The sequence below is a fragment of the Myodes glareolus genome, chromosome 24 (genome assembly GCF_982192425.1).
Source record: "Myodes glareolus chromosome 24, mMyoGla1.1, whole genome shotgun sequence".
In the NCBI taxonomy this organism is placed as follows: Eukaryota; Metazoa; Chordata; class Mammalia; order Rodentia; family Cricetidae; genus Myodes; species Myodes glareolus.
In genome coordinates, this window is record NC_142049.1 from 36,864,060 (window position 1) to 36,890,121 (window position 26,062).

Genomic DNA, 26,062 nt, shown 5'->3' on the forward strand with positions numbered 1-26,062 from the left:
TGCTCAAGAGCAGGGGTCTCCAGCCAGCCTTGCTCGAGCTACAAGCTGGCAGCCCAATTGCAATTTTTTTTATGGGAGTCAAAGCTAACCCCAAACAGCACCTCCTAAAAGAACAGCACCCTGCTGAGGAACGCTAAACACAAATCTGGACCTTCCTGGCGTTGAGATTGCCTCGAGCCAAGACAGGACCCCTAGTTCCAGGGATGGGACCAAAGGACCTTCACAAATTGGCCCTCCACCAGGAGTCATGCATGTGCGACCTTAGTGTCGGGGTAAATCCCACCCCACCAAAGGCCACGCGAAGGCCAATTTCTGCACAGCTATGCACACCTCCTTCAGGAAGGTGTGAGAAATGTCTCCTATTTCTGCCAGTGACTTCTTGCCGGAGCCCCACGTCCGGAGACACACAGCTAGGTGGAAATCTGGGACGGGTGTCGGCGGGGGGTCGGTCTCTAAGTCTACAATCATCTCACTCAAAGTTTTGGGACTTGCCCTAGTCGACTTGGGGACCCTCCCTGACTCCCTTGCGGGTACTCAGCCCCAGAAGCTCACTGTGTCTCCTTCTATCACGCTCCCCGTGGGATTTCAACCACCACGAGTGCCCTGGCCCGCCAGGGCTCAAGGAGCCACATGGCCCCGGTCACTTTCCCACTGCAGCAGCACCCTGGACCTCAGAGACCCTCTGAGCTGCTTCTCTGCGGGCCTGTCACAGACTTGACGTCCAAGCTCCTTCTGAGGTCTCCCCCCAGGGCCTGAACTTTCCCAGAGAGCTGGGAAAAGTGGAGGGGTCCCTCTTCCACCTGCTTCAGCTGCACAGACTGCCATTGTTTGGTTGGGCTCTGCTAGGAGCCCCCGCACCTAGCCTCTCCCTCTGAGGTTCTCAAGGAGGCAAGAGCAGTTCAAGATTCCCGGCTAGCCTCAAATATTCTGCCTTCACCATGGCCACGAGTGCTAGCAGAAGCGTGAAAGACCCAGGCCATCAAGAGGGAGTCAGGCCAGTGCTGGAGGAGGGCAGGAGCAGGGGAGTGGTGTGCCTGCCCAGATCCTACTCCCAGAGGACCTGGGTGACCCAAGGTGCAGGACCTCAGTCTCGATGAGAGCGGCGGTACTGAGTTTTCACTCATTTTGTTCAGCTTTTCCAAGGAATGATTGACTGGGAATCATCATCGATCCAAGCACGCTGGAGGGGTCTGGAGGGGCCTGGCACAGAGACTTTCTGAGGTAGGTCTCCTCTGCGGCCAGGGTGGGTACTGGGGAGTGCGAGAACTGCCCAGACGTGCCCCATCTGGGAAAGGGAGCTTGCAGTGGGTCCCTGTATGGAAGGCAGGAGCACCTTGAGGACCTAAGTCTGCTTCGGGTGCAGACAGGTCTGGATGCACGAATGGGCAGCCCTCGCAGCACCACCAAGACCCGACAATCGTGTGCAGGTGCGTGCAGGTCATGGTCCTTACCTTGACCTTGGTCCTCTGGCTTTCTCGTGCAAGTCACCAACAACAACCAACGTCACTGCGGGCGGCTGGGACTGCAGCCTTCACCGGTAGGCACGGGATGGGAGGCTGGGCCATTCCCTCTGCCCTTCGGCCATGCGTGCCACAGATGCCACACTGTGAAGACATAAAAGCACGTGACCCCGTTACAGTGGGAGTCATGCTACTGGCTCTGGCGGGGCTTGGGCCCCTTGGTCTCCCTGGGATGATCAGGCCACCAGTGTTCTGCCAGCACCCCTGCTCTGCCCAAACCCTCCAGCACGGTTTGCCAGATGAGTGACAGCAAACTCTTGACGTCTCAGGCCTTGACCTGACCCCGGCCCCCTCCGTGGCCTTGAAGGGGAGCTTTGGCCCACTCTGCAGCCAATCCACAAATCTCTGCCCGCCCAGCACATCCAGCTACTACAACACCAGCAAGCACACTCTTCCCCAAAATCCTAGAAGCAGCTCTGAATCAAGGCAGCCGGGAAACCGCGGCCCTCCCTGGGGTCACTACCAAGAGCTCTCACACCAAGCGGTCTCCAGCTCAGGCCCTAGGACTCAGATCTCTTTGGCCACGTTCACTGAGCCAACCACGCCTCCTAGTCCATGACCAGCTCTGACAACCTACTGGAAGCTGTAAACCTCTGTCTTGCTAATGCACACGGCCTGAGATCAAACTGCACTAAGCCTTCCTTCCCCACAGGCCTCCACGACCAGAGATGACTTGCAGACCAACAAGACAAGACCTTCTTTGGAACTCTCTGCCTCGCACGCTGGCCATGTCTCTTCATCTCTCTCTTTCTCCATCTCCATCTCCATCACCGTCTCTGTCTCTGTCTCTGTCTCTGTCTCCTTCTCCGGATAAGGAGGGCTCTGACTGGTTGCCGCTCTCTGACCGTCTCTCCTCAAGAGAAGCCCTGTTCACGAAACCACAAAGTAGGACTGCAAGCCTCAGCACTGTCTCAAGAAATCCAACCTCAGGTGGGACCGCAAGGGTAACCAGGGGAGCCTGACATCTCCCAAGACCACTTGCAAGACTCAAGCCTTCTGATTCCCTGGAATGCAACTCTGCAAGATAAAGTGGCTTTGATTGGCAGATGCCTCTGCTCAAGAGCAGGGGTCTCCAGCCAGCCTTGCTCGAGCTACAAGCTGGCAGCCCAATTGCAATTTTTTTTATGGGAGTCAAAGCTAACCCCAAACAGCACCTCCTAAAAGAACAGCACCCTGCTGAGGAACGCTAAACACAAATCTGGACCTTCCTGGCGTTGAGATTGCCTCGAGCCAAGACAGGACCCCTAGTTCCAGGGATGGGACCAAAGGACCTTCACAAATTGGCCCTCCACCAGGAGTCATGCATGTGCGACCTTAGTGTCGGGGTAAATCCCACCCCACCAAAGGCCACGCGAAGGCCAATTTCTGCACAGCTATGCACACCTCCTTCAGGAAGGTGTGAGAAATGTCTCCTATTTCTGCCAGTGACTTCTTGCCGGAGCCCCAGGTCCGGAGACACACAGCTAGGTGGAAATCTGGGACGGGTTTCGGTGGGGTTCGGTCGCTAAGTCTACAATCATCTCACTCAAAAAGTTTTGGGTCTTGCCCTAGTAGACTTGGGGACCCTCCCTGACTACCTTGCGGCTACTCAGCCACAGAAGCTCTCTGTGTCTCCTTCTATCACGCTCCCCGTGGGATTTCAACCACCACGAGAGCCCTGGCCGGCCAGGGCTCAAGGAGCCACATGGCCCAGGTCACTTTCCCACTGCAGCAGCACCCTGGACCTCAGAGACCCTCTGAGCTGCTTCTCTGCGGGCCTGTCACAGACTTGACGTCCAAGCTCCTTCTGAGGTCTCCCCCCAGGGCCTGAACTTTCCCAGAGAGCTGGGAAAAGTGGAGGGGTCCCTCTTCCACCTGCTTCAGCTGCACAGACTGCCATTGTTTGGTTGGGCTCTGCTAGGAGCCCCCGCACCTAGCCTCTCCCTCTGAGGTTCTCAAGGAGGCAAGAGCAGTTCAAGATTCCCGGCTAGCCTCAAATATTCTGCCTTCACCATGGCCACGAGTGCTAGCAGAAGCGTGAAAGACCCAGGCCATCAAGAGGGAGTCAGGCCAGTGCTGGAGGAGGGCAGGAGCAGGGGAGTGGTGTGCCTGCCCAGATCCTACTCCCAGAGGACCTGGGTGACCCAAGGTGCAGGACCTCAGTCTCGATGAGAGCGGCGGGTACTGAGTTTTCACTCATTTTGTTCAGCTTTTCCAAGGAATGATTGACTGGGAATCATCATCGATCCAAGCACGCTGGAGGGGTCTGGAGGGGCCTGGCACAGAGACTTTCTGAGGTAGGTCTCCTCTGCGGCCAGGGTGGGTACTGGGGAGTGCGAGAACTGCCCAGACGTGCCCCATCTGGGAAAGGGAGCTTGCAGTGGGTCCCTGTATGGAAGGCAGGAGCACCTTGAGGACCTAAGTCTGCTTCGGGTGCAGACAGGTCTGGATGCACGAATGGGCAGCCCTCGCAGCACCACCAAGACCCGACAATCGTGTGCAGGTGCGTGCAGGTCATGGTCCTTACCTTGCCCTTGGTCCTCTGGCCTTCTCGTGCAAGTCACCAACGACAACCAACGTCACTGCGGGCGGCTGGGACTGCAGCCTTCACCGGTAGGCACGGGATGGGAGGCTGGGCCATTCCCTCTGCCCTTCGGCCATGCGTGCCACAGATGCCACACTGTGAAGACATAAAAGCACGTGACCCCGTTACAGTGGGAGTCATGCTAGTGGCTCTGGCGGGGCTTGGGCCCCTTGGTCTCCCTGGGATGATCGGGCCACCAGTGTTCTGCCAGCATCCCTGCTCTGCCCTTTGGCCATGCGTGTCACAGATGCCAATCTGTGAAGACATAAAAGCATGTGCCCATTGTTGCTCTGCGAGTCATGTTAGTGGCTTTGGCAGGGAGCGGGCTCATTGATCTTACTGGAATTGATTGGGCCACAAGTGTTCTGCCAGCACTCTTTCTCTGCTCAAACCTTTTAGCATGGTTTTTCAAATGAATGACAGCAAATTGTTTATGTCTCAGAGCTTGACTTCACCCTGGCCTTCTCTTGGCCTTGTAGGCGTTGCTTAGCCCTCTCTCTAGTCAATTGACAGATTTTTGCCCGCCTGACACATCCAGGTATTGCAACACCAGCAAGCACTCTCTCCTGAAAATCTTCAGAATATTCTCTGAGTCAAGTCAGATTGGAAACTGGGGCAATGGATTCACTATCAAGAGTCCACACACCAAGCAGCCTTCAGCTCAAGCCTTAGGACTCAGATCTCTTTGTCCATGTTCACCTAGTCATCCATTTCTGGATGCTCCAATAGGCGCACCTATCAGTCTACCAAGATCTGACAATCATTAGCTATTATGGGCAATTTTGCCAGGCTTTCCTTTGTTTTTTGGCCTTCTGGTGCCATGTAGGACTGCAAGCATCTACTCTGTAGGAGAGTGCTTTGCAAGTCTGTATCCTACTCCCTAGTGGAATTGGCTGACTCATTTCCTTCAATTTTTTCCTACAAATGTGTTAGTGAGAGTCATCATCTATTTTTTCATTCTGCAGCACTCTATAACACAGATATTTTAGATGTCTGGTTATCCAGTCCTGCCCCTTCTGTTAACAGGTGGTTGTAGTGGATCCCTGCATAGAATCCTGGAGCTCATGACGTCCTAGTTCTGCTTCAGGTGTAGCAGGTGTGAGTGCTGGTTTTGTAGCCGTTGCCCTGAGACCATGACCAGAGAATGATGAGCATGCGGGGGCAATTCTTGCCAGGCTTACCTTGATCCTTTAGAGTTCTCCTGCAAGTCACCAACTCCAAGAAATATCACTCCTGTCTGTTCTGTCTGCTGCCATCTGCCCATTGGCAAGGGATGGGAGGCTGGGCCATTCTCTCTTCACTATGACCCTGCGTTCTACAGATGCAACACTGTGTCGACAAAACTCCCCTTGCCAGCGTTTCAGTAGGAATGATGTAATTGTCTCTGGAAGGGGTTGGTGTGGTTGGTCTCAATGGGATGATGAGGCCACAAGTGCTCTTCAAGCCCTCCTCGCTGCCCAAACTCTCCAGCATGAGTTGACAGATCAGTCACAGTATGCCTCTGGGTATCAGTCTCTTCTTTTCCTGTCATTCGTGGCCTTGAAGATGATGTATTTCCCTCTCTTCAGTCAATAAACAAATTTCTGACTGACCAACCCATCCAAGTACTGCAACACCAGCAAGCAGTTTCTTCTTAAAATCTTGAAGAGCAGCTCTGAAAATGTCAGCTCAAACACCAGGCTACTAGTGTCACTAACCAGGGCAGCCTCACCTTGTTTTCTCAAGCTCAAAGTTAGGACTCAACTCCGGCCATGCTCCCTGTTCAAACCATGCCTCCTATTCCCTGACCAAGTCTGACAACCAGCTGCCAAAACTACTGGAAGCTGCAACCCTCTGTCACGTTAAGGCAATGGGCCTGAGAACAAACTGCGCTAAGATTTCCTCATAAGCCTTCACAACAAGAGATTCCATGCATTCTAACACAACACCACCTTCTTTCCAACTCTCTGTCTCTCAGTTTTTCCCTGTCTCTGTTTGAGTCAGACTTAGTCTCTGAATGTCTGCCGTTCGTGACACTTTCTCTTCATGGGAAGCCCGAGTTGAAGAGATATGTTCTGGGAACATGACTACACCTGAAAACCCAGCATAAATATTTCCCATCTTGGCCAATGTCTCTCAAGACAACTTGCAACATTCTAGTCTTATAGTTCCCTGAAATGCAACCTTGCAAGCAGAAGTCGTCATGGCAGACTCCCCTGCTCATGAGCAGGGGTCTCCAGTTAGTCTTGAACTGCAGCCTTTTACCCAAGCCAATTTGTCCAATGGATCCCTAAGGCCACCAAATAGGCCTTACTGGAAGAATTACACTTTTTTGAAAACCAGTAAACACAAAATGTGTTTTTCTAGCTTTCAGATTCGTTTTGAGTGAAGACAGTTGTTAATTCAATCATGTTAGTGGTAAACCAAAACTCAAGGATCAAGTGTACTTCTAGAATATTTTTTGCCTTAGCGTTTATGACTGTTTTCTTTTGGTATGCCATTTACAGTAGTAAACTTTCCTGGTGTCTCTGTCTCTGGCTTCCCTCCCTGAATGTCTTTGATCATGTTCCTCTGCACTCCAGTTGGTCTCCACAGAATATGATCCTGAGAAGGTTTGTGATAGCAGATTTCTAATTATAGTGAGACAATTGCACTCTGGAGTTATGGTTCCCGTCAGATCTGACTCTCTGTTGTAGAACTCACTTACTTTCTCCGTAGTCAGTGGTGACTTTATTTCTAGGTTTTCTTGGGGGGGAATTTGGCTTTATCCAGATTGGGCTAGTCCTGTTTCCCTTCCTGAACTCATTGCTAACATCTATACCTCTCTGCAGTCCCACAAGTCTCAATCTGTCCTATACATGAAGACACTCCAACAATGATATCCTGAATGTTCTGAAATGCCACAGACTCCCTTCTAAAATATTCACTTTCATTCTAGCTTCAAAACTGTGGGGCAGAATCTCACACTGGTACACATTTCTCTTCCTCCTTCCGAGAAATGTGCCACATATTTTCTAAGTCAATGGGAAACAACTTTACTTTCTCTTTCTCTGTCTCTTTACTCCTCTCTGTCTCTTTCTGTATTTCTCTACACCTATCCTCCTATCACTGAGCACTTCTTTCCCTCACCACCAAACTTCAGACAAAACATGCATGGAGCCCAGGTATTGCCACAATCTAACTCCCTCAGAAAGTGAGTGGCCCTGGCCTTTGCATATCCAGGACTCACACCTTTTTCTTGTCAGCTTCTTGTTTGAAACCATTTCGATAGTCCTAAGAGACCCATGGAACTAAAAAAAAAAATCAGTAGCCCTCTTGTAAAAAAAAAATGATAAAGATGCTGATTAAAAAAAATCAGAGAAATATCACTCTTCAGAATAGCCACAAACAACATAAAATATCTTAGGATAACATTCATTAACCAAAGAAATAAAAGGCCTGTTTGACAAGAACTTTAAGTCTTTGAAGAAAAACATTGAAAAAGATACCAGAAACTGGAAAGATTTCCCATGTTCTTCGAAAGATAAAATCAACATAATAAAAATGTCAATTGTACCAAAAACAATCTATAGACTTAATGCAATCCTCCTTAAAATTCCAACATAATCCTTTACAGACCATGAAAGAACAATTCTCAACTTCATTTGGGGAAAAAAATCCCAGGATAGACAAAACAAATCTGCACAATAAAGGAACTTCTGAAAGCATCACAAACCCTGATGTCGAGCTCTATTATAGATACCAAATGAAAACAACTTGGTATCAGCATAAATACAGACAGGTTGACCTATGGAATCAAATTGAAGACCCAGATATTAATTCACACATGTATGAACACCTGACTTTTGGCAAAGAAGGTTAAATTATACAGTTGAAAGAAGAATGCATCTTCAACAAATGGGGCTGGCATAAATGGATGTCAACATGTAGAAGAATGAAAATAGATCCATATCTATCCACATGCACAAAACTCAAGTTCAAATGGATTAAAGACCTCAATATAACTCTGAGCACACTGAACCTGAGAGAAGAAAGAGTGGGAAGTTACTTTCAATGCATGGGCCCAAAGGACAACTTCCTACATATAACCCTAGTGGCACAGACACTGAGGGCAACAATGAATAAATGGGACTTCCTGAAACTGAGAAGCTTCTATAAAGCAAAGGACACAGTCAATAAGACAAAAAGGCAACCTACTGAATGGGAAAAGGCCTTCACCAACCTCACATCAGACAGATGTGATCTCCAAATTATATAAAGAATTTAAGAAATTAGACATCAAAGTCCCAAATAATCCAATTAAAAATGGGGTACAGACCTAAACAGAGAATTCTCAACAGCAGAATCTCAAATAGTCAATAAACACTTAAGAAAATGTTCAACATCATTAGTCATCAAGGAATGCAAATCAAAACAACCTGAAATATCATCTTACACCAGTCAGAATGGCTAAGATCAAAAACATCAATGATAGCTTATGCTGGAAAGGATGTGGAGTAAGGGGAACACTCCTCCACTACTGGTGGGAATGCAAACTTGTACAGCCACTTTGGAAATCAGTATGGCAATTTCTCAGAAAACTGGTAACTAACCTACCTCAGGACCCAGCAATACCACTCTTGGTCATATATCCAAAGGATGCTCAATCATATTACAAGAACATTTGTTCAACTATGTTTATTGCAGCATTATTTGTAATAGCCAGAACCTGGGAACAACTTAGATGCCCCTCAACTGAAGAATGAATAAAGAAAATGTGGTACATTTACATAGTGGGGTACTACTCAGCAGAAAAAAAATGACATCTTGAAATTTGCATGCAAATGGATAGAACAAAAACAACCCAACCTGTGTGAGGTAACCCAAACTCAGAAAGATGGACATGGTATGTACTCACTCATAAGTGGATACTAGCTGTAAAGCAAATGATAGCAAGCCTATAGTTCACGATCCTAGAGAAGCTAAGTAACAAGGTGAACCCTAATGGAAACATATATAGATCTACCCAGAAAGGTAAAATAAATAAGATTGCATCACAAAATTGGGAGCATAGAGGAGGGGTAGAAGAAAGGGAAGAAGAAGAAGTGGAGGAGGGAAGAAGGGAAGGGGCAGGAGAACTTGAAGGAACAGGATAGTCTAGATGGAGGAAGGAGAGAGATGAGAGCAAGTAAAGAGATATTTTGATTGAGGGAGTCATTATGGGGCTAGCAAGAAACCTGACTCTAGAGAAATTCCCAGAAATCCACAAGGGATACTCCAGCTAAGTTCCTATGCAATAGAGGAGCGGGTGCCTAAACTGGCCTTGCCCTATAGTCAGATTGATAACTATCTTACATGTCACCATAGAACTTTCATCCAGCAACTGATGGAAACAGAGGCAGAGACCCACGGTGGAACACTGGACCGAGATTCCAAGGTACAGTTGAAGAGTGAGAGGAATGACAATATGAACAAAGAGGTCAAGACCATGATGCGTACACTGACTGAAACAGTCTTCCTGAGCTAATAGGAGCTCACCAACACCAGTCAGAATGGGAAGGAACCAGCATAGGGCCAAACTAGACCCTCTGAATGTGGATGGCATTTGTATGGCTAGAGAAGATTGTGGGGCCACTGGCAGTGACACTGGGATCTATCCCTACCGCTTATACTGGCATTTTGGGAACCGTTATGTTTGGATGGATACCTTGCTCAGTCTAGATATATAGAGAGAGAGCCTTGGACCTTCCCCAAAGCAACATGCCTCACTTTCTCTGAGGAGTGGATAGGGGTGGGGTGGGGATGGAGGTGAAGGGAATGAGAGGAGGGGAGGGAGTGGGAACAGGGATGGATATGGAAAATAAAAGAAGATAGTTTGTTTTCCTTTAAAAAAATATATTAAAAATGTTATTCTGTGTGTATGTGTGTATGTGCTTGTGTATATGTGTGTGTTTGTGACAAACCAGGTTGTCAGTCTTGGTAACAAGTGGCTTTATCTATACTAAACCATCTCACTGGTGCTCTTTTTATACAAAAATATAATAACTAAGGTGTTGTATATAAATACATATACTTAGGACTTAGGAAATTACATAAATAACAATCACATACTCGTTTAAATATAAGAACAAAATAATGACCAGAAATCACTGTGGATATTTTTAAATATCGCTGCTATAAGATTGGTTTATTTGCCACAACAAAAATATATGCATATAACATTTGATATGAATAATTACATCAATGCTTCAGACATAACTGGTAATCAGCAACAAATGATCTACTCAAACTGGGATTTTTATCAGTTAATTTGATACATGATCATAATGCCAGAACATATTTCAATTAGATAAATGAATATGATTACTGATAAATAAACTAATAGTTACAAGCATAATTATTGGTTATGATGAATATTTACCATTACATAAATTTTACACTTCTAATACAAGTTATAAGTAATTATCTAAATATGAAACTGGTGAGCAAAATGTGCTAATTTTCATCATATATGTCTACCATAATTAACATTTTAAACATTATCAGGAATTTAAGTTGTTTCAAATTTCATTTCTAAGTATTTCTGGGAATCTGAAAGGTGAAAGGGGAAAACCATTTCTTAACATATCCTTTATGCTTCAGATTCAATTTTTTCAATGTTAATTATTTAGTAATAAAGACTGGCTTAACTGAATGTAGTTTATGTTTGTGGCCGTCCATTACACTTTCTTTATGAACCATGCATATGCTTTTCCACTTACTCATGATGCTTTGATTCCCAATAGATTTAAGTGAGCCTTTCAGAAAATATATACACCAAGTATACTTTGAATAAATAACTGAAGGCCAAATCAGAATCAGTTACAAGTTAATTTGAAGTAAACACATTCTAGATTCAAGATTCTTTCTTTCTCTCCTATTCTAACATTTAGAGTCAGACAACATAGAGATGAAGAAATTTAGAAAATAAAATATAAATAGATAAATATGCTCCATTTGCTACATACATTATTGACTCTAATTTTAAACGGCTAAACCAGCTTTTTCTGTAATAATTTTGCTAATAATTAATGTACTTTAGGCACTCTCCGAGGAACACAGGTGAAACCAATGATGCTGAGAAATAATACTTATATATTAATTTGATTAATAGTTTAAAAAAGAAGATAATGCCCATTAAAGTAGGAAACTAAAAGAGGAAACTTGGAGTAGTTACACTTATGAAAGCCAATTTAGCAGCTATAACTAAAGGCAGGCTTTCACTTGTCTAGATTCTTGCATTATGCTAACTATGTGCATGGTAGTATGCAGTATCAGATGTGTTACTCTTACAAGTGAGACCTGCCTGATAAAGGAACTGAAAGTGGTTCTTATAAAAATAAAATGGAGAAGTGATTCTCATATATTTTATATATTGAATTAATACCATTTTTAGATTCTAACTTATTCAATGCTCTAGTAAATGATTAGTAGATATACGGCCTCAGGCTACAGATGGAAATAAAATTTTGTTTAAACAGTTACGACATGCTACATAAGGCTAAGTGGTGCTAGCTCACACCTTTGTCCCCAGCACCTGGGAGGCAGAGGCAAGTGGAGCTCTATGAGTTTGCGACCAGCTTGGTCTACAGAATTAGTTCCAGGACAATCAAGGTTACATGAAGAAATACTGTTTTGAAATAATATAAATACGTAAATAAATGAATAAATATAAATAAAATACTATACAATGACGATCACTGCTTTCCCAGTACAAAAGAAACTAGTTTAGTAGGTATAAAACCTTTATAACCTAAAATGTTAAAGCTGAATGTGAAGAGTGTTTATTCAGGATGATTAGAAGTTCAAAGTCACCCATGGCTCACTGTGGATTTGAACCTGTCCTGAGATACAGGAGACCCAGTTTCAAAATAACTCTATCGCTACAATTAAACCTTTTTCTGGTCTGGTTTAAGAAATACTCAAGCATAACTCCATGTAATTAAAACTGTGCATGAATATGTGGAAGTATGATAGGTATGGATAGCAAGGAAACTCTAGTTTGATTTAAATAGTCTACACGTATTAATACGGTGTTTTAGTGCCTGCTTGCATGTGTTAATGGCCCATAGTTCCTGAGCTTTATTCTATGTCATGATCACACAGACATTGTTGCCTCTGTCAGCTAACCTGGGAAGAATGGCTTTGCACTTCTTCCTTTAACCTCTTTTACTGATATTTTGAGATTTTAGTACAATTACGTCATTTACTTCTTCCTTTCAAAGGTCTTTCCACAAATCTCCTTTGCTCTTTTCAATATTCATAAACTCTTTTGTCATTCATTCTTGTTATACATACACACAATCCTCTTAAATACTTAAGGTTTTGTTTTTTGTTTATGGTTGTTTTGTTGGTTTTTGTTTCATGTTTGCTTACTTTGTTTCATTTGATTTGGGTATTTTCAAGACAGGTTTTCTTTGTGCAATGCTGGTTGCCCTGGAAATTACACTGTAGATCAGGCTGGCCTTGAACTCAGAGATCTCCCTGCCTCTGGGTCGCGAGTGCTGGAATGAAAGGCGTATGCCACAACTACCTGCAGGCAGGCAGACATATATTTTTAAGGCTAAATTCTAGAGTATAACAGTAACTATAAGAAGACTAATTTAGGCTGTTTCTAGTATGAACACCTTTATCTCCTCAGTTGCATGTTTGACTCAAATATTTATTAATTGAAGTTTATCCTAAAAAATAATATAAATACAATTGCTATATCTTAGAAATAGTGTACATTATAATCTCCCTTTCCTATATTATTTTAACAGAAGCAGACAAGTGAGGGTGTTTTAACAGAGGTGAGAAGAACAACTTAAATAAAAAGAAAGATGCTAAGATCGAGATACATTATTTATGTAAGAGAACTCATATCAAATGTATATTGCACGAATCACATATTTCATATCTGTTTAAGCTGTGTGTTCTCAATTAACCAAATGCATTTCTATCATTGATTCTTTCTAATTTTAGACTATCTTACTAATAATCATATGTTCATATTCTAATTTGTGTGATATTTTAATTAATAGTAAAACAAAACTAGGCGTTTAAAATATGGAATGATAGTTTGTGTATGAAATCTTCAAAATAATGTCAAACAAAACAGATTCCCTACCAAAGGACCTCATTTTAACAAAACCATGAAGGGAATAAAAAACAGTGACTGAAACTAATTAATGGATCTTCATAGTTAAATAATAACTCAATTAATTTTATTAAAAGCTCAAACTCTTACCATCTAAATCCTCTCTTACAATCATCTGCTATACCAACAACTCAGACACAGAGATTATGACATTGACTTTCCGTTCCCCACAAAGTCCACATAAGCATGGACCCATGTCCAAGGATCATCCTCAATCACACAGAAACTCATCACCCAAATGATATGAAGAAAAAAATAACATAAAGGAACACAATGTGAATGAGGATTGTACAATAGCAAGGATACTAGAAAGTCTTAAGCTGGAGGAAAAAGTCATAATGATGAACATAATTATTCAAATATTTTCAGAGTGTCAATATCAATAGAGTTCTAAAAGCAAAAATTCCCACTAAAGTGCTATACAAACGCTAACCATAATTCTATATTCACCTTTCAACAGTCAACTAAAAAAGAAATATTTAAAGAAAAGAGAGATAGTTTGTGTCCTTACTTGTAATCCTCATATTTAGAGGCAGAGGCAGGCAGATCTTTATGAGTTTCATGTCAGCTTAATCTACACAGAAAGTTCCAAGTCAGCCATATCTACATAGTGAAATACACTCCTTCAAAACAAAAATAAGTCAATAATAAATAAAACTAAGTATAATTATACCAAATAAATAAATAAGTAAAATTTACAGGCAAGCATGGTGATCCAAATTTGTAACCCAGCAGTTGGGAAGAAGAATCAGGACTTTTCAGTTGGCTACAGAGTGACAGGGCCAGTGTGTATTCAATAAGAAAGAGAGGCAGAGTGTGAGAGAGAGTAAAGATGAATTAAATAATTTGAAATGCTGCAATACATTAGGTTTTTCCAGAAATGATAAATGAATATTTAAGTAAACGTTCAAATTGGAAAATGTTAGAACAAACGCTAAAGTTTTGAGTAAGATCTAATTTCCAAAACTAGCCATTCAGATTTCTCAAAACTGTTTTAAAAGTTAACATCAGTGGAAGCAGCAATACCCTTCCACATTCGTCAAATGGTTCTTAACATCCCCGAAACCTTTTCCTGACAATCCCAACACATCTGAAGGAAAACCCAACTGTCCTCTCTGATGACACGCTCAATTCTCTGAAAAGGTTTAGACAAGTCGTAAGACAGAGTTCTAAATAAATAAGAACTATACAACAGTACACTAAATAAAACAAGACTCCAGAGAAACAATCATCACATCTTTCATGTTCTTTGTAACTCTGTCAACTGTTTGTAATTAATGACTACATACTTTTAGCTACACTGCATGTCTGTCAAAATCAAAGCTTGTATTATAGCATTGGTCACAAGCTATTTGTACTCTGCCTTGCACAATTGTCTTTCTTTAATAAACCTTAACCAAACTCTTTCCTTTGGAAATTGTAGGGTTAGGAAGCAGCAAGAAAATGATCCATGTCAAGTAGAAGCTCATTGTATTTATTTTGAGTAATGGACAAAATACTAGACATAAAGTGAAGTAAAACTGCATTGATAAATATTTAAACACAGATGTTTAAAATTTAAATAAGAAGCGAAAACAAAGACAACTAAAAACAAGCAGACATTTATGTTAAGGCATCTAGATCTTATCTGTATTACATATCTCGCTGCCATTCAACAGATCTCACCCAAATACACCACTCCAGGAAAATGTCCCCAAACCAGAACTTCTACACTAGATATAGAAAGGCTATGCATAGTATCCCATGAACTATTATCCATAAAGATACTCATGAATCAGCAGGAATAATTTTTATAAATCTCATCCCGCTCAAAATAACTGAAAACATTAAATTTTTCAAAGGTAATAACATCAGGAAAATGTTAATTTTAATCAGAATAGTTTATGAAAAGGTAATAGACAACGAAAAAAGTAGGTATCACTATACTAATTTGGTCATATTCTGCTTCTTTCTACCGTCTTTAAAATCTCCAATAGAAATCCGTTTCTTATATTTTGGAAAAATAAAAACTCCTTTCCTTTGTCATATGGTATCTAAAATTTTTAAACATATGTTTTCTGATTTTTTAAGCCAAATTCTCTCGATTCAGAAGACCCAGGTGTTCTGAAACTTATTGTGTAGAGCAGGCTGGCCTCAATTTCACAGAGATTTGCCTCCCTCTGGAGTGCTGGCTTTAAAGGTGTGTGCCATAATATTCAGTTAAATATATTCCAATATGTCATAAATCAGTAGATATTTCTTTAGTACTATTTGAATTCCAACACTAAATAAGTGAACTGGTTCACAAAAATGAAAACAAAGTTTTTTCAGGAAATGCCCTTGGTGCATGAGATACCTAGATCAGTAGGTTTAAAAACTCAATTCAGGGCTGGAGAGATGTGTCAGGAAGTGAGAGAATAGTTGCCTCTTGTAGAGGACCTGATATCAGTTCTTCATACCTTTGTTGGCTAGTTCAGAGCTACCTGTACTTCAGCTTCAGGGGACTCAATACCCTCTTCTGGTCTATATAGGTACCTTCACTCACACCTACGTGCCCACACATAGACACACATATCTAAACACAATTAAAAATACAAATAAATTTAAAAAACTTAGATCAAAGACAGCAATAAACACATAGCATTAAGTGATGGATGAATGGTTTATCTGAAGTTAAGCATGGAGGTTGAAACAGCACTCACTCTAAAGATTCCAAAGCATTGCTTTTTGATACTGCATTGTCTTCCCAATGTACATAGCCTCGCTACAGAGCATTTTTAGAGAGAAAAAAAAATAAAATATAGACGTATAAATCGGGCTTGAATAACACCATTGTTAGAAAACAAATAGCAAAGGAAAAAGGACAAAAGGCAGAATGTGTGGGTTTGTTTTTCCAGGTTGAAATGACTACTATATCTGCCAATAGGAGCACATAACTTTTAGATTTCAAAAAATAAACTATAAAAAGATTAAAAAAAACAAAAAAGAGACGTCAGATACACAAATCATATATTACATGGTATGAATCTTGATATATTAAAAAAATAGCCACTCATTTCTATGCCACAAAGAGGGACTGGCACATTACAATTTCTTTCTGGACACATAGCTCACCATTTTCCTCAATTAGCAAGAATATCTCCCACACTCTTACTTCCTTCTAGCTCTAGCTTTGGTATCATTATTTACATTTATATTTTTGACCCTGCATTAAAAAAGTTACAGAGTTGACTTCTGTAAGTTCAAAGGTAACCAGCCTCAAATAGTGAGTTCCACACAGTCAGAGCTGTCTAATAAGGCAGAGCTGTCTAGTAAGATCAACCATCAACAACAGAAAACATAACAAAACCAAAAACCAGAAACAGCACAAATAAATGACTTAATTACATAGTTCAAGAATTTGAAGATAGAAGAACAAACCAAACATAAATCTAGTAGATTGCAAGAAATAATAAAAGAGCAGAAATTAAATAAATGGAATGAAAGTATAAGGAACCAATGAATCTATGAGCCGATTCTCTGAAAAGACAGGCAAATTTGATGGACCCTTTTCCAAATTAAGCAAAAGAAGAAAGGTTAAGATTCAAATAACTGGAATCAAAGATGAATAGGGAAGCATAATGAGCACCAAAGAAATTTATATTATAAGAGAACACTTGAAAAACACGTGGTATCCACAAGGATGATCCCGACTAAGACACCCAGCAATGGTGGAGAGGGGGCCTAAACGGGCCTTCTCCTATTGTCGGATTAGTGACTACCCTAGTTGTCATCATAGAACCCACTTCCAGTAACGATGGAAGCAGATGGAGTGACTCACAGCCAAGCATTGAGCTGAACTCGTGGAACTTATTTGAAGAGAGAGAGGAAGGATTGTATGAGCAAGAGGGGTTAAGATCATGATTGAGAAAATCACAGAGACAGCTGACCCAAGCTAGTGGGAGTTCATGGACTCTGTACTGACACCTAGGGATCCTGCAAGGACCTAACTAAGTCCTCTGAATGTGGGTGACAGTTTTATGTCTTAATCTGTTGGGGAGTGGCTGGCAATGAGACTACCTCTCATTTTGGGTTCATGAACTGGCTTTTTGGAATCCATTCCCTATTGTAGGATACCTTGCTAGAGTTGATATGGGGGTGGGGAGTAGAGGCTTGGTCCTTCCTCAACTTGGTATACCAGACGTTGTTGACTACCCAAGTGAGGCTTTACTTTCTTTGAGGAGTGGATGGTGGAGGTGGGTTGGGAAAAGTGGAAGGAGAGGGAACTGGGGCTGGTGTGTAAAATTAAAAAAAAATTAAATAGAAAAATAAAAACAGCAGAACAAAAAACCCCATATGTTTATTATGCTAGAAACTCTGGAACAACTGGGTTAATTTCTAGATTTTTCCAAGCCACCAAAGTTAAACTAAGAAGGATCAATAGATTAAGAAACTGGAAATAACCAAGGAGATAGAAATAGTAATGGCTAGACAATGTGCACACACGCCTTTAATCCCAGCACTCCAGAGGCACAGACAGATCGATAGCTCTGAGTTCCAGGCTAGCCTGGTCTATAAAGAGTGCTCCAGGACAGCCAAGGCTGCATAGAGAAACCTTGTCTCAAAAACAAGAACAAAAACTGAAACAAGCAAAACAAACAAAACCAACTAAGTAAAAAAAATAAGATAAACAATCACAAAAAACCCTTCTAATCTAAAGAAATGGCTCAACTAGGTATGGTGATGTAAGCCTCTAAATCCAGCAATATAGAAGCAGAGCATGCTCAGTGGAGCTCTCTGAGTACAAGGGCAGTCTGATCTACATAGGGAGATCTTATCTCAAAACAATATATATATATATATATATAAAATTTGTATATATATACTAATATATATTAGTATATATAACTAATATATATTAGTTTTATCAATTTTATTTATTTATTTTTATAATTAGTTAACTTTAAAATTAGTTTTAAGATATAATTAATATAATATAATAATATAATTAATATTATACAGTATAATACAATGCAATACGATGAAGCAAAACTAACACATCAGAGTCAGACAAGTTCTTATATTTTAAGTCAGGTTTAAAGAAACATACATACACTTTTATAATGTACATGCAGGAAAATATTGGACAATTAGGAGATCATATCTGCAGCTAATATGTAGCTCAGTGAACTACATGGCATGTATAAACAGAAATAAGATGAGAGGAAAGGGAAGGGAAAGGAAAGGAAATGATGAGTGAGGAAAACAGAGAGGAAGACTAGATAAAGAGCATACATTCCAAAAATTTTATCAAAATAAAAGAGAAAGAAAAAACTCATTACCATAGTAGATACTCAAGGGATTTATGAGGAAGTGGAAAATTTGGAGACATTTAAAGGTTTCTACATCTAAAAAAGTACTTAATTTCGTAAGATCTTGGCCACTTAACATTTAAAGTAGGCTTAGGTTTTAAAAACACTATTTCACTGACTAGATTGACTATGATTTAAATGTTTTTGAAACACAGTAAACACATGTCTATGAAAATTAGCACTGTCATGACACCACTTCTCTGGCTTAACCCAGAAAACCTTTAAGAGCAATTTCACAACATTGACAGAAACCATAGAAGATGATATAATATTATCACACCTAGAAAATTACCCAAATATATTTTCATAGTCATATAATTAAATACAGCCTCATCAACAATATCACATGTAGGAGTAAAGCATGTTTTTGCAAACTTAAACTACTGGTTTGGAAATACCTTTGTGCTATATTAAACAGAAAGTTTAAAAGCGTTAATACAAAGATCATATATCTACAAACTCCACATACAATTTACATAAACATAATAAAGCTACTAATGACCATATATAATATGAAGGCGTAACTCATCATGGCTGTGGAATGGGGCTAGAAGCTCAAGAATGAACGACCGTAGAATGCTTTAATCATTGTTGATGGTGATATTTCAATGTACTAAAACACCTAACTTTAAAATTTGCAAAAAGAAATTAAGGGCCAAGTACCAAAAGCCTTAAATATTTCATTCAACAACAAATATAACTATATATTTGAATATGTAGCTCAGTGCTTCTCAACCTTCCTAATGATGTGACCCTTTAATGCAGTTACTCATGCTATGGTCACCTCCCAATCATAAAATTATTTTTTGTTGCTAATTCATATCTGCAATTTGGCTACTGTTATGAATTGTGATATAAATACCTGTTTTCAATAGTCTTAGGTGACCCCTGTCAAAGGGGTCACAAGCCACAGCTTGAGAACCTGCTGATGTAGATGATTTAGAATCTAGTACAAGCAAAAGCATTCTTTGTGTATCTTCTGTTTCAAACTCTATCAAATATCCTCTGGATGAACTATACAATACACCAAGTGATCAAAAATCATCTGCTAGAGTTCAAATCTGGCCCAGGGTTTATTCACCGCAACTATTTACCATGGTACAGTTTAAGAATTAGCCCTGGGTACTATTATACCGCAAGAACAGATTCCTGGTTGCAACAATAGACTCTACAAATCTGGAGGCTTACAGAAAAAGTTTTGTAATAAATAACACAAACTGATAAATTGTATTATTTTCTCCTGTCTCATGTACTGTCACTGAGTTTGGTTAGAATCAAAGTCAATCTGAATACGAGAAACAAACGTTAACATGATTAACTGAAATTCATTAATTTAACTTTGCTATTAAAAAGGGGACTCCACTGCATGTAAATTAAATGGACCTTATTAAAAAAAAAACACAGACGAGGACAAGAATCCAGTGGAAACATCATAATAATATAATAAGTAAGAAGACTTGAGTTGTGCTCCAAATTTATGAGCTTAAAAAAATCCATTAAGTATTCTGCTCTCTGCTATATTCTTTCCCACCTGGTTTCCAGAGATCCATCAGGGCTTTGATGGAAATCTCTTTTTCCAGGAAGATATCTTACTGGCTCCTATTAAACAATGTGCTGGTAAATCACACAAACTTTCATTCAAAGAAAGGGATTAGTAAACAATCTTAAAATATCTGGGGGTTGAGCAATCATGCCTCACCTCTAACTCCAGCTTTAGGGGGGCTTCTTTCATTTCTGATCTCTGTAGATACCTAACATGAACATACCCACATGAAGACATACATGCACATACACTTTAAAAACTCTTAGCAATTGTTCTTACTCTTAACAACTATTAAAAGATATTGAGAAACGCAGATAGTAATTGCCCAATGACAGCATGACTTATGGGCTAGAAGCAAACAACTAATACTTTTTTTTAAAAAAAGTACCATATATTAACTTCACTTAGGTTAAGCAGGAACAAGTGTAATAACTCAAATGTCTTTGTTACAGTGACCTAAAAGGACATGGGTGATACCAATAAAATGATGATGTCACACATTCTACAGGACAGCAACACCATGTCTCACCTCATCAGTGCAAGGCTTATATTTCTCTACATATCCATAGTTTCAATGGCATTGACGCCTGCAGTTGGGGTATTGGAGAAAAGGCAAACCACAGAAACTTGTATTTCTGCCCCAGACCCAGGTCATTAATGTCAGTAAAGCAGCAGCCAGAGGACCTTCTCTAAAGAACATAGTGCGTAAGAGAATCTTCTTGGAGTCTGCCTAAAATCTGCATTTCTTGAGAGGAGGAAACTGTCTCACAAATGATAACAAAACTGGTATGCAGGTAAACTCAATGAGTCAGAAAATCTTGCTATCATCTGAAGTATCATTAAAAAGTATCTGTGCACATTAATTGTACAACCCCCACACAAAAGTTTCTTCTGTTCAAAAAGTGAAATATGAATGAGAAAATAGGTAACATACAATGAGAGAATACGAGATGTACTGAAAGCAAAAGAACTGAACATTTCTGTCAGTTACTTGCCAAAAGCAGGTCGTTTCTATGCCATTGAAGTCTCCTGTACAAGTTGTGAGACAATAAGGGACTCCAGAAGCAATCAATTTAATAACTGTACTTGGGAGATCCTGTAGATAAAACCTTTTCAGAAGGTATTTTGGGTATATTTATCAAGATGTTCACCACCTGGGAAAGCAAAGAAATGTATATATTTTAAGTAAAATGAATAACAGGTTATGTGGTTTCCAGCAGATAAAAATCATTCTCAAGAGTTTTTACGAGAACTCCATAAAAGTGACTTCTAATCCTGAAAGCAATAAAAAGTACTCCAGAAAAATGATTGTTATCAGGGCTAGAGAGATGGCTGACTTAGAAGTTAACAGCATTGACTGCTCTTCCAAAAGTCCAGAGTTCAATTCCCTGCAACCACAGATTGGCTCATAACCATCTAAAATGGGATCTGGTGACCTCTCCTGGCAAGCCTGCATACATGCAGGCAAAACCTACCTAATAAATAAACCTTAAAAATGATTATTTTCATTTCCTTCTTTTATTTCTTATTATAGTTTCTATGCTATTTAATCAATTTCTAATTTTTGGACCTAACATTTCCTATATAAGTTCTTAGCAACTAATAGTTTAAAATATGTACTATATTCACTAATATTTTGAGAAAATATTTTCTAGAATGCATAGAGGAATCCCTGGCTTTGAGAATAACAAAAACAAATACATATCTATTGTCTCTGATTGCCTAAAAGTTTCCTGTGCAACTTTAGCTGATACAAAGTGTAGTGTTTTGAATAAAAGTCACTGCCTGCTGCCATGATGGTGGTGGGTTTACCCTCTGAAACAGTAAGCCTCTTGGGAACAGCTTCTTTGAAACTCTCCTTGCTTGTGAGATTTTGTCAAAGCGACTAAATAGCAGCCTAGAAAGAAGTGGGCTCTGAAAAAAAATAAAAAAAAAAAGAAGTGGACTCCGGGGGTGAGGTATTGAAGTGATAGGCCTTACTACACTGTTTTGTTTCGGAAGAATGGGTAAGAATTTGATGAAAAGTCATTGGGCGAAGAAAGCAAGGTGTACCTCCTACTTGAAGGCAATGTGGACTATGGAGGCCTATCAGAAGATTTTGTGCCAGAATAATGCTGACAACATGGCTAAGGGCCATGGTGGAATGTTTTGGCAAAAGATTTGCTATTTTTCTCTTTCTCTTATCAATCTGCTTGAGGGCTAAATTGAAAAATGGTAGATTAATTTCTTTGACAGGGCTTCTCTGTGTATCCAGGGATGTCGTGGAACTCGCTCTGTACACCAGGCTAGCCATAAATTCACAAAGATTGGCCTACCTCTGTCTCCCTGATTGCTGGGATTAAAGCTGTGCACCACCACTGCCTGGCTTAAATTTCAATTTTGCTGGCTTAAGCACAGTAATTTAAACTTAAAACATAACCCCCCCCCCATGCAACACGTAGCAAAATTACATCCCATTATCTTTTTGAGACATGTTTGTACATCTTTCAGTTCTCCCGTAATCTGCTTCTCAGTTTTCCTCTATTCATCCACCACTTGTACATTCTGAAACATTGATTGTTTAGATGTTTAAAATTTAAATTTACTGAGTATACAGATATAAGATTATAATATCACCTTTTTTGTTGTTGAGATGTGGAGAAGAGGTCTCAGAGTTGCCAAGCTGGCCTCAGGCCTTCAGCCTCCCTGTGTGGAGTTGTGAGGAGTTAGGGACTACAGTTGTACAACACTATTCCTGGATTAGAAGCAAACCACATTCTATGGAAATAACAGACAAATAAAATAAACCAAAATGCATATGATGCTCATGCAAAAACTAAATCAAAATTTAGGAAATCTTATTTCTATTAAGTCTGACAATCACTGCACAATATGATCTTTTGTATGTTTAATGAAATTCAAATCGCATATATGCTATCTTCATATAATCAATTATTATAAACATTAGATTGAATATAATATTAGACAAAAGTTTATAAATAATACAACAAATGTAGAGCCATTTGTGAGGTCTTTCGAAGAAGAAAGCCTACCAAAATAAACACTCTGATTTAGATTGAAATGAAAGCAATAGGCTATAAAGTATATTAAAGCATGACATTTTTTTCAGAGAGGTTTTCTGGATGTAACCTATCCTTTTAAAATAAAAATGGAACTGAATAAGGCTCCCTGTATTTGAACTTGTAAGCATAAACCAAAATTCCTCAGCTTAAATTCTTGTTTCTTATATTGAAAACAGTAAAGCTGTAAAAAATATGCAAGCAAAATAACACATAATATGACAAGAATGTAGCCATAAAGTTGTTGACTGACATATACAACATCCAAAAGAGTACCCAAACTGTTACAATTTTATGTAGTTTTTTTTAGCATTGCTATTTTATACATATTCTGACTCTGTATCCCAGCCTAAACTGGAACTCAATATGTACTTCAGACTGTCTTTGAATTCTCAATGCTTCTTCAGCCTCAGCATCCTAAACACTGGGTTTGAAGGTGGAAGTCACCATGCCATGTGTGTTATATAGTTTAAGATGGTCTTGCATTCTTGTAAACCTCCAAATCAACTCCTGGAGTACTGGGAATATGGGAACTGGCTATGATGCCAGGCTCTAAATGATGAAAATATAAAAGGTTACCTTTAGCTAGGGATGTAGTAGTTCCGTTGGTAGAATAGTTGTAAAGCCACAGGAATCTCTAAGTTTGAGCCTCAGAACCACATGACCTGGCGCTGTAATACATGACTGCAATCCCAGAATCCTCCTAAAGTAGGGGCAGGGGAATCAAAAGTTAAATGGTTATCCTTTGCTACATAACTCATTGAAGATCAGCCTGGGACATAGAAGAATAGTCTCTAATAAGCAGTTAAGGTAAAATTGAAAATAATCTTGATTAGTTTGTCAACTTTGTAGTAATTTTGCAATTTTTAATTTTTTTATACTATTAAAACACTTTGATTCGTGAAAACTACTGTGATTTCACCATTCAGCTCTTTGTATTTTTTTCAACTTTACAAATGATTTGTAATATTAATTTGTTCTTATATGGGTCATCTTTTTATAGTGTTCTGTTTTAAATCAAGAACGATTATATATGAATTATATAAAGATTCTTTATAATGAATATATATATATATATGCATGACAGATTTGTCTATACACTGATCCCAACATTTATTTAAAATTTTCAAATTCTGTGTATGCGTGTCTGTCTTTCTATATCCTTGTGTACTTCAGTTCAATGCCCATGAATACCAGGGAAGGGTATTGGATCACCTACAACTGGAGTTATAAACAATTGGAAAATATCCAAGATAGGTGCTTAGAACTGAACTTAGATACCCTGCAATAGCAACAAGTGCTCTTATCAGCTAAGTTGCCGCTCCAGCTCCCTTTCAATTCTTTTTCTGTAATTTATTTCAATTTAACACATTTGGGTGCTTTGCTTGCAAGCTTGTGCAAGCCTAGGGCTTGGAGAGTACATAAGGTATCCTGGAACTGAAGCTACAGATGACTATGGGCTACCATGTGAGTGCTAGAAACTGCACATAGGTTCTGTGAATGAGCAACATGTGCTCTTAACTAAAAATCAATACCTCCAGCCTGACGTCACCAATTATAATTTAAACATCAACTGAAACCTATAGTTTTGTTTATTGGCTTGTATCCACAGAATACACTAAGCAGTCACGTTGTACTTGAACTCATCCTCCTTATTTAGCCTCATAAGTGCTAGAATTACAAGCATAAACATTACCCTCTCCTGATTTTTTCATTCTATAGAATTCCACCTGAATTCTCAGCCTCCCATCTACTCAGCTTGAAGTGACAGATACTAACAGTTTCTCTTAATATGATAAAACTGAGTGATCATTCAAAAGAATATGTCATGAGTCTCATAGCACCTTTGTTCCATATGATATTTCATTATTACACAACAATACCTTTACTGGCCCCATGTATCAATATTTCTTTGTGAGCCACAAAAATAGATGTATACACATATATATGTAGGCTACTGCAGACACAAGCACATGAAACATTATGTGTTTATACTACCAGGTGTATGAAACTAAGGACTGTATGCAGGGTCTCATGCCTACTAGGTAAGCTCTCTTCTACATATCTATGAGACAAGCAAACAAACAAGAACATATTTGAGCGCTAGAGAGATAGCTCAGAAATGAAAAGACTTGCTACTCTTCTGAAGGACCCAAGTTTGGTTTTTTATACCCATGTTGGAGAGCTCACACCAACTGAAGTTCCAATAGGATCCAATATAATCTTTACTCCTCAAACACCTACATACTTGTGGCATTGATAGACGAACAGACATCCAAATAAATTAAAATGATAAAAACAAATCTTAAGACTATTTTGATTCCTTTAAACCTAAGCTCTGTGAAGAAACGAAACTGTATAAATAAATCTCAAAAATAAGTTTTTAGAGAGTCTCTCTGCCTCTCTTAAAGCTGATCAAGGAACATAAGGCAAATGAGAAATTGCAAGACCCATATATACTTTCAAGCTAATCTCAATCACTTCATTTAAGTTTTCTAGACACCATACCTTCATTTTTCATTCTCAAGCAGTCTAACATTATACTATAACACAGCTCACATATTTAATTGTTTACATACTTACATTAAAATATGTATACAAAATATTTCTTCACTCATACATCCACTCCTTTAATTTCATTAAACACATTCATTTAAAATGTGTTCCCAAATGCAAACATCTACATATGTAGCCTAAAGTTGTTTATCAACTATTTCTGATTCCTTTGATTTTTCCTTAGCTATCTCTTACCTGTACATTCATTCCTATACCTTTTTCTATAAATTTTGAAAGTGATTTTATAATAAAACTATCCACTGGAAAATATAAGCAATACTTCACGACATAAGTAAACTATTCACAGGAAAATATAAACAATACTTCAAGACTGAGGCATACATAATACATAAAG

The 26,062-nt window shown here is 39.6% G+C and overlaps 1 long non-coding RNA gene and 2 other non-coding genes across 3 annotated transcripts in view; all 3 read right to left on the minus strand.

The window, feature by feature from the left end:
* Window positions 1–1,079: 1,079 nt before the first annotated feature.
* On the minus strand, window positions 1,080–1,173 carry LOC148118165 (small nucleolar RNA SNORD116). The gene has a single exon (XR_015736488.1). It is a non-coding gene; the product is annotated as a small nucleolar RNA SNORD116 (small nucleolar RNA).
* Window positions 1,174–3,653: 2,480 nt separating this feature from the next.
* LOC148118166 (small nucleolar RNA SNORD116) lies at window positions 3,654–3,748 on the minus strand. Its single transcript, XR_015736489.1, has one exon. It is a non-coding gene; the product is annotated as a small nucleolar RNA SNORD116 (small nucleolar RNA).
* Window positions 3,749–10,197: 6,449 nt separating this feature from the next.
* The window catches only part of LOC125401143 (uncharacterized), a 32,556-nt gene continuing 16,691 nt past the window's right edge, over window positions 10,198–26,062 (minus strand). Inside the window, exons 6-8 of the long non-coding RNA XR_015736407.1 lie at window positions 23,731–23,854; window positions 22,709–22,849; window positions 10,198–21,246 (exon numbers count right to left, since the gene is read on the minus strand). This is a non-coding gene — a long non-coding RNA (uncharacterized LOC125401143). The remainder of the gene's footprint in view (window positions 21,247–22,708; window positions 22,850–23,730; window positions 23,855–26,062) is intronic.